We start from the raw sequence: 9,036 nt of genomic DNA, 5'->3' as shown, positions 1-9,036 counted from the left end.
ATGCAATTCCAGAAACATAAAAATTTCAACAAAAAATACACAATGCGAGCTAAAAATAGGAAAGTGTGAAAGATGAAAAGATTACTTCCAGATAGCCCAAAAGAGAAAATAAATACCTTATTGCAAGTGAGGGGAGAGGCTAAGAAATAAACGCAATCGGTGTTGCGTTCCAACAATTCTTCCTCCATTTTTTCTTTGTAAATAAAAAGCTGAAAGACATAGCACTGCTTGGGTTTACAATTTTACATGGCGGAAAATTAAAAAACAAAAACCAAACGAGAGTGCATGTGAGCGAAAGAGACTGAGAGGTGAATGCGTTGTTTGGGATTTCATTATATTTGATCATTTGTTGGAAAATCTTTAACCAAAAGGATTAAACGAAGAAATTATTATATTTCATTTATACAAAATAATTTCAGCTTTGTTGGTGACTTTCAACAATGATACTTAGTTCATATTAGTAGTATTTTTCAACTCTGCATTTCTAACCCTATTTTTTCTCACAAGTATTTCTTCGAACATCTATGCTTCATCTGAGATGACATGTATCTAACATTACACCTTGAATCGTTGATGGTCCCGATAGTTCATTGGTCGAGTCTTCTCTCAATGGACACTTATTTAAGTCAACACCTCCACATATTTCAAAGTTAGATTAGAATTTCCCATGCATCTCCGACTGAAAAGTTACGCTGGAAATGAGAAGAGAGAAGCGAAAAAGGAAATTCAAGATCGAAAAGGAATTTGGGGTTTAGAATAAAATTGAGGGTTGTGTTGCAAGTTTTAAAAGTTGGGGGACCTAAATGTAAGCGCCTGAAAAGTTCAATGACTATATTACAAACGTACTAACGGTAGTGTAACGACAATGTAACGTCGTGGACCATATTGCAAACGGACTAAATGTTGGAGGAATATATTACAAGTTTTAAAAGTTGAGAGACCTAAATGAAAGCTTTAGAAAAGTTCATTGACGATTACTATACTTTACCCTTAAATTAATTATTATAATAAAATATTACATATTATTTTTTAAAGAAACCGACTTAAAATATTAAATAAAAAATCAATTGTTTTTTTATTTAGCTAAAGTTGATTAACAAAATAGTATATGTTCTAATTAACTTCAATTATTTGACAATAAACGCGCAACAGCCCTTGCAGTTGATGGTGCTCGAATATATAACCTCTAAAAATAATAATTCTTTTGATCATTGAGATAATAAACACTAAAATTCATACTAAAAATTCCTTATTTTTATTTGAAAATTTCACTTAAAAATATTTTTAAAAAGACAAAAGAAGCCAAAAACAAATCAACATAAAATTATATTATTGTTAATTAAAAATGCTTGAGAAAAACAAAAAACATTTCTTTTTCTTTACCTTTGAATCCCACTCCACTTACCCGCAAAACGATAACTCCCCATCCGCGCCTGCTAAATACATAATTATCATATTTGATTAATTAATTAATTTATTTATCAAACTATTTAAAATAGAAATCTAGTTAAACAAGAACCTCGATGACAACTATTTAAACTATTACCGATAGTTGTATTATTTATTGATATAATACTCAAATTTAAATTTTAAAAATAAAAAATGTAATATTTATTAGTATCGAATGATTTAATTTTATTATAACGAACTAAAAAGTCATGATGTATACATATAATTTTAATATAAATATCAATTTTATTTTCTGAATTTGAAGTTTATATTGAATAAAAAAATAATACAACCACATTTATTTTTTTTTAAATTATGATGGCCTTACATATCACATACCTTTTGCCTATTACTTATTATAACTCGCTTGCTTCACACAGATTTGTGTCGGTGAGTTTGGATTTTCTCTCTTTTCTTTCAAAGTTCTCAACATATACCTTGGTAATGTCTGGGAAAAAAACATTTCAACATGTAACGTAAAATTTAAACACACGACATGCCATCTCTAGAACTCAAACCTTCCCTTTCTTTGGTTTTATAGTTCTTCGTTCCCAGTTCTTACAAGAGAGAAAAAGAGAGAGAGCCAGAAACAGACCCAGAGCTGAGAAACATTGGATTTCTCGAATAGAAGCGATGGATAATGGAAGGGGGGTTGTTGGTTCAAGGGAGAGTTCCAGGAAGTCGACGGAGAGGCTGTACAAAGGGATAAGGATGAGGAAGTGGGGGAAATGGGTGGCTGAGATTAGGGAACCGAATAAGCGGTCCAGGATTTGGTTAGGATCTTATTCCACCCCGGTTGCGGCGGCCAGAGCTTACGACACTGCGGTTTTTTACCTGCGTGGGCCGTCGGCTAGGCTGAATTTTCCCGACCTTTTGGCGGGAGAAAAACTCGGTGGCGATTTGTCGGCGGCTTTTATAAGGAAGAAAGCAATTGAAGTTGGTGCTAGAGTCGATGCTCTCGAGTCAGCTCATCTTCATCATCGTCATGGTCATAATTATAATCTTAACCTCAATTATAGTAGTGGTTATGGCGATGAGTTGAAGCCAAGTGGCGGGTTTTTAAATCGGGTTGACTTGAACAAGATGCCCGACCCAGAGGACTCAGATGGTGAATGGGAAAGCAAGTAACAGAAAAAATAAGAAACAAGTTGATTCAATCATGTCCCTCCAAGTATTATGATTTACAAAGCTATAATTTTTTGGTTCTGGCGGCTGGACTAAGAGAGGGGGGAGGAAAGTGAAAAGTGGAGGAGGTGGCTGCTAACATGCACGGAGGGCAGTAAAAAACGAGCGCCGGAATGGAGGTAATGTAAGTTTAAAAAGTGACGGCTAAAGAAATGAAGTCTTTGTATTAATATAATCCAATTTAATGAAAAATCCTTGATTTTGCCAATTGGGATTCTTATGGTAAAAAAATTTGTCACCCTTTAATAAAAAAGGGTGACTATAAATTTGGCACTAATTCCCTTTTTTTTACTCTTTTTACTACTTTGTTCAAATAATTGTTGGGTGGGGTTTGCCATTTCCCCGCAAGCCTTTGCTTTTAGACGGGCCGGAGAGACAGAGAAGATCCGAGTATGATATCATATGAATATATTTGTGATAAAATAGTATAAGGTACTTGCAAGCTTATATATATGGAATTGGGAACATACAGGTGCAAGTGAGGGGATTTTCTTTTGGGGTTTAAAGCTCAATAAAAAAGATGTGATAAACCGACCATATGGTACAGTAATAAAAAATTCGTAAAAATAAAGTCTTTAATTAAGTTTCAGGTTCCCCTCCTTATGAAAGAAAAGGAAAAGAGTGGAAGTGGGGAACAGGGATGGGCCTACACAACCCAGTAGTTGGTGCAAAATGGGAAGGGTAACCACTAAAGTTATTAACAACTGAATTGATAAGATTTCTGAGTTAGGTATTTTTCTGCTTCCCCACTGTGTCTGTGGATGTGGGTCACCATTAATCAAAGCCCTGGGAAGGGGACTGCCGTCCTGGAAGTGGACGATGATGCCCCCCCCCAACTTGATCGGGGTTCCTTCAATTAATTATGTTTTGGGGTCATTTAGAACCGATATGGATAAAGAACTTGAATAATATTTTGGGATTGTTGGACGGAAATACGTTCCAACTTTGATTTAGCTTTGTAAGAACCGATCGTGATGACCTTTTTTTTAAAAAAAAAAATTAATCTCTCTTGAAATTGTATATATTCAATAGCAAAACGATTGATTTTTCATGCATGAAGTTCAATCTGTAGTTTAAAATATTTATTTTTCCCAAGATATATAAATATCTCAAATAAGAAATGAGATTATGGACTAAATAAACGTATTACAATCGGCGGCCCTTCTTGACAATACAAAAAACAAAGTGAACAGCAGAAGCAAAACAACAATAAGATGAAAGGCTTTTCTTTCTTTTCCTTAAAAGAAGGGGACTTGTTTGGGTGTTTAGTTAACAATTTGCAGGTCCCAACTTTTATTTCCCAAAAAGAGAACAGGACGCACACAACTCTAAAAGAGTACCGGCCTCAATCAGCGGGAAAAGGATTTTGTTTATTGTACACTTAACAACGTATTCTGAATAATCAATGCGCCCCCTAAATTGATCTCTTTCTCATCTGGATGCTGTATTGTTATACTATTAACCGTTTATCAATCAAAAGCGGGAAGGTCACAACAGATATTTGCGTTACGAAACAGTTGTACGAAAAAGTTCCGAATGAATACACATTACTTTTTCCATTTTTTATATCCATGGGAAACTAAAATAAGAAACAATCATTGTTGCACGAACTAAGTTATTTCATTAGTTAAAGATATGATTATTATTTTTAGAGATTTCAGCTTCGAGCGCCAAAGGCTATAAGAGTGTTGAGTTTTTATTGTCAAATTGTTAGAAATATTTAGAATAAATATTACCTTATAATCACTCTATATTAATAATAAAAAAAACAATGAACTGTTGCCGGCTGGGCTATTACAGCATACAATCAAATAAAGAAAAACGAAAACCAAATAAAGCACAAGACAAAGAAAGGACGCAGTTCATATACTATGTTCAATGAATCTAAGAGTTCCACGTATAAATCTACAAACATAGGTATCACTACGAATGAGGATATTTTTAAAAGTCCAAGTAATATTTGACAACAATTTCTGCTCCCATCCCCAGGTGTTAATCCTGGTATAACTGTAATAATGTTAAGAATGTAAATTGTATATAATATTATACAAAAGCAGGACAGAATTTGACCATATAAAGCACGTAATCACCTTTCTCCAAGCTTTTCCTTGACAAATGGAGAAAGGATTCCTGCACTGTCCCATCCAACGCCTAAAACATCATTGAATGATAAATCTCGAGGTTTGAGTTAAGATTTTCCTTCAATTTAACGCTTTATTTGAAGGGCAACTCTAACCACATTTCCTGTTGTGATGATACCCACCATTAGAAAAAGAAATGATGGCTTAGCAAACGAAAGAAGAAACCATAATAAACCAGGGAATTCTTTTTAAATGCTTCTCGACTTACCATCTACATCAACAACTGGAATTTGTCTCAAGCAATAATCTGGAATTTTTTATTAACCAAACAGAGAATGTTTGATGGTTCAAATGGTGGGATAATACAAACGAAAGTAAAGATTTTAAATTTGAATCTAGACACTTCCCTATTGTGCCAATAAATGAGAAGACAGAGGAAGCATACACTATGGAAGTAGTAAATAAACATATGGAAAAGCATGGGCAAGACAAGTTTAACAGACCTAGCAGCATCCTCGAGGTTAATTGTTGTAGACGCACATTTTTCGTCCTTACATAAAAAAATTATATATATATAATTTATTTGTTATTTTTTCTCTTCTTTACAAGCCTAAATAAGAAAGCAAAGCCCGTAACACAACAACCATGCCCACATGTGCCAGACCCAACACAGATCAACTAGGGTTCCCAAACCCTAACAGTTTCTCGTCCAGTGCCGTTTTCAGAACCAAGCCAGCAAGTCCCCATGCCCCACGTCTCTGGCCACGTACGCAATCGTCACCGAATTTCACAGCAACCATCAACAACCCCCCACAAGCAAACATGAGAGTTAGAGTTTGATTAGGACTCAAACTAGGCTAAAAATAACATGCATTTTTTTGTATAAATAATCATGTAATCTCATGGTTAAAGGGGACGGTTGATACGGAATACAAAACACAGATTACACAAAAACTACGAGTAATATCGGGTTGAAACCGAAACATTTTTCAAGATTCTCGAAAGTAACATAAGGTAAAGTCTATACCATTTTCGTTTTGAGGCTTGCATGCTTGTTGTTTTGTTGTTCTTAATTCGAAAAATACCAAAGAAAACTGTTTTGGCTGATGAACTTTTAGGGGAAGGATCGAGACTTTGATCTCAGATCTACCCTCCCCCGAGGCCTATTTCGAAAAACCAGTTTAAGATTTGGGTCGAGGGCAAGAAGAGCTTTCGAAAAAAGCCTACCTTTTCGTGTTTGGTCGTCGATGAACGACGGCCGCCGCGGATCCACGACGGCGGCGAGGCGGAGGAGTCGCCGGAATCTGGGTTCCCATGAACCCCACGGCGGTGTGTTCTTCGGTTTGGTGAACAACCGAGAGAAAATATGCAGGGGGATTTTTGTTTTGAAAAAGAGAAGAAATGAGAGTTAAAAAAATTTGTTGGCCTTTATAGTTGGCTCATCCGACCCGCGTCTCGACCCGACCCTGTTCAGGGGTCTGCGTGTTTAATAAATTTGGAGAAATCACCCTTTTCGTCCCCTTAACTCTTTTAAGAGCCTAATTTGACCCCAAATCAAGCTTCCTCGTGTTTGTTTTATTCAGAATTTGGCACCCAACTTGTCTATCTCCCAATTTGGTCCCTTTCCCTGTAATTCCTTTTTCCAAATATTATAATATATTTAATTATATATATATATATATTATTAGCATTATTTTTATTATTATTATTATTAATGCACATATTCATTCCTTATTAATTATTATTATGTTACATTATCTATTATATATATATATGTGTACGAATATTTCTTATACCTTATTTATATATATATATATATGATTAATTTATATATTTTTTTAATTGTTTTGTTTGGTTATTTCCTTATTTAAGTACTATGTCCTATAATTATATATATATTTCTATACATTTTTGGTTCTTTACTATTATATTATATGATATTATTTTATTTTATATAATTGTTTTATTTTATATTATTCTATTTTATTATTTTGTTATTTTCGTTTTTACCTTTATTTATACATTATATATATATATATTTTTTTTTACTTTCATATGTAAGTATTTATGTCTTTACTATTATTATACTTGCCTACATTTTGTTTATTTCATTTTTTTTCTCTTACCTTATTTTATTCTTTATTTATTTCTTATTTATTCTACTTTGTTCATTTATTCCATCTAATACGTTTCTTGACTTTTTAAGGATGATTTCAAACTGATCTAAGGTAAGCAATTTCGATCGTTGTTTTACCTTTTAATTTGAAGTTACGTTTTTCTTAACTAAAGACAACTGGAAATTATATAGTACCGAAAGGGCAGTTCAAGGGTGCTAACCCTTCATTGACTGTAACCGACTCCCGAATCCGACACATCTTTGGGAAGATGCAGATCAGGTAAGAAATAAGGTATCCGATCAACCCATTTTGTTTTAAATAAATGATCGGTGGCGACTCCAATCCACATTTTTCAAGTCGAAGCCCAATTCCGGGGACCCACCCTAAAGACGGTTACGACAGCTTGGCGACTCCGCTGGGGAAAGGTAAGTGAGTCAGGCCAAAATTAATTTTCAGTTGTCTTTTTATGCGAAAATTTTAATTTTAATTTTAAATTTATTTATTCGATTCCAATTATTTATCTTTGATTATTTTGTTTCAAATAAATAGTTGTACTGATGTTTTTTAATGATTTCAGATTTTTTTCAAAATTGTCATCTCTAAGCTCTAAACCCGAGCTCCGAACCCGTTTTAAGTGGGGGTGAAAGCGACGCATTCGTGTGAATTTATTCACCGCATATGCCTAGCAAGTAGCCTTCGGGATTCATATACCTTATGTCTTCGTGTGAATTTATTCACCGTGCGGGCATAAGGGAATGTGTCCTCTCGAGTTTAACTTAGTCCACACAAGCTTGTAATAGGCTTAGGACTAAGGGTCTGGCAACCCCTTTTTAGAACCTAAACCGGGAGAGTGCAGGGAATTAGAGCTCACCCCAAGACCTCATTCCAAACCCTAGGATGCTTTGTTTCCTGCTTTATTTTCTGTTCAAAGCATGCGAACTAGACAAATATGCGGCTAGGATTTGTTTGAAATTAGCATGCGAGATAGAAATCATGTCTATTAAGCATGTTCGGGTAGATTATCATGTGGGGTAGGATTTTTTATTATTTTTTATTTTGATTTACCTCACTAACCCCTTTTATTTTTTGTTCTATTTCATTTTGTTTTCATCATTCCCATCATTTAAAACTAGGTGTTGATCCACCAAAAATGTGTTTGTTAAACATGAATAATCTACATTAATGGACAAAGGGATTATAATACAAAGAGATAAAAAGCTCAGAAGCCCAGTCGTGGTCAAAGAATACTCGGAGGCAAAGGGTGTAGGGGCAAGACGAGGAAAATGTTATTGACCCTGTGAGTCCTTTCGAAAACTGTGAGATCAAGATGGCGAAACCCTAGCTAAGCTGGAGATCATTATTGATAAATTCTAGAAACAAGCCGATAAACTTTGGGTGGAGGGCTCCAATGGCACTTTCGTTTGGAACAACCCGACGATGCAGCCCTTTGAGACCTTTTGGAGCAAGCACAGCGAAGGGTGAGGGCCCGAGATGCAACCATCCGAGATTTCCTAGATCAAGTGCAAAAAGCAGCCCGTCATCTTCACGGCCTAGCAAGGGAAGCTGGAGTGGTTCGACAAGGCATTCAACCAGTAACAGATGAAGGCAGAAGACTCGTCAACCTACTAGAAGCCGTTCGGGGTCTAGAGGATTTAGTCTGAATGTACCTTTAAATTGTTTTTATGTCTCTAAAAAGATAAAACATTTTTGTCTGAATAAGGATTATTTATAATAGTGAACACTTTTCTGGATCAATGTCTCCAATTGCATACATCATACATTGCATTTCTTGCATTTTATATTTCATGTTTGTTTATTTTATATTTTCCATGTTTTTACATTCGTATTAACTAACAGAACATGTCTCAGACACCGAGCTTACCACCGCAAGCATTAGATACACATCACCCGCACAATACTCGAGCAAAAAAGAGACAAATGGAAGCCAGAATGGAGAAGATCGAAGAGAACATGTCAAGACTTCAAAAGGAATTAGAAGATAAGATGGCTCAGAATAGTGAAAGTACTCTGGAGTCCATAAAGAAAAATCAGGAGTCCTTGGTCGACCAAATCGTAGCCAAGTTGTCGGGTCTACAACAAGCTAGTGCATCAGGGGGCATTTCTTCCGAGGGGGTGGCCATACCACCAACCCCGCAAGTGGTTATCTCACCCGGAATATTACCCGGGGACGCATCTGCTACTAA

General features: G+C 35.2%; 1 pseudogene; it reads left to right on the top strand.

The window, feature by feature from the left end:
• Nucleotides 1–1,847: 1,847 nt before the first annotated feature.
• Nucleotides 1,848–2,865, top strand: LOC120141704 (annotated as a pseudogene).
• The last annotated feature ends 6,171 nt before the right edge of the window (nucleotides 2,866–9,036 follow it).

This window comes from Hibiscus syriacus, unplaced genomic scaffold (assembly GCF_006381635.1).
Source record: "Hibiscus syriacus cultivar Baekdansim isolate YM2019G1 unplaced genomic scaffold, ASM638163v2 tig00110813_pilon, whole genome shotgun sequence".
Lineage (NCBI taxonomy): Eukaryota > Viridiplantae > Streptophyta > Magnoliopsida > Malvales > Malvaceae > Hibiscus > Hibiscus syriacus.
The sequence above is the reverse complement of the archived record's forward strand: the minus strand, read 5'-3'. Positions and strand labels throughout refer to the sequence as shown.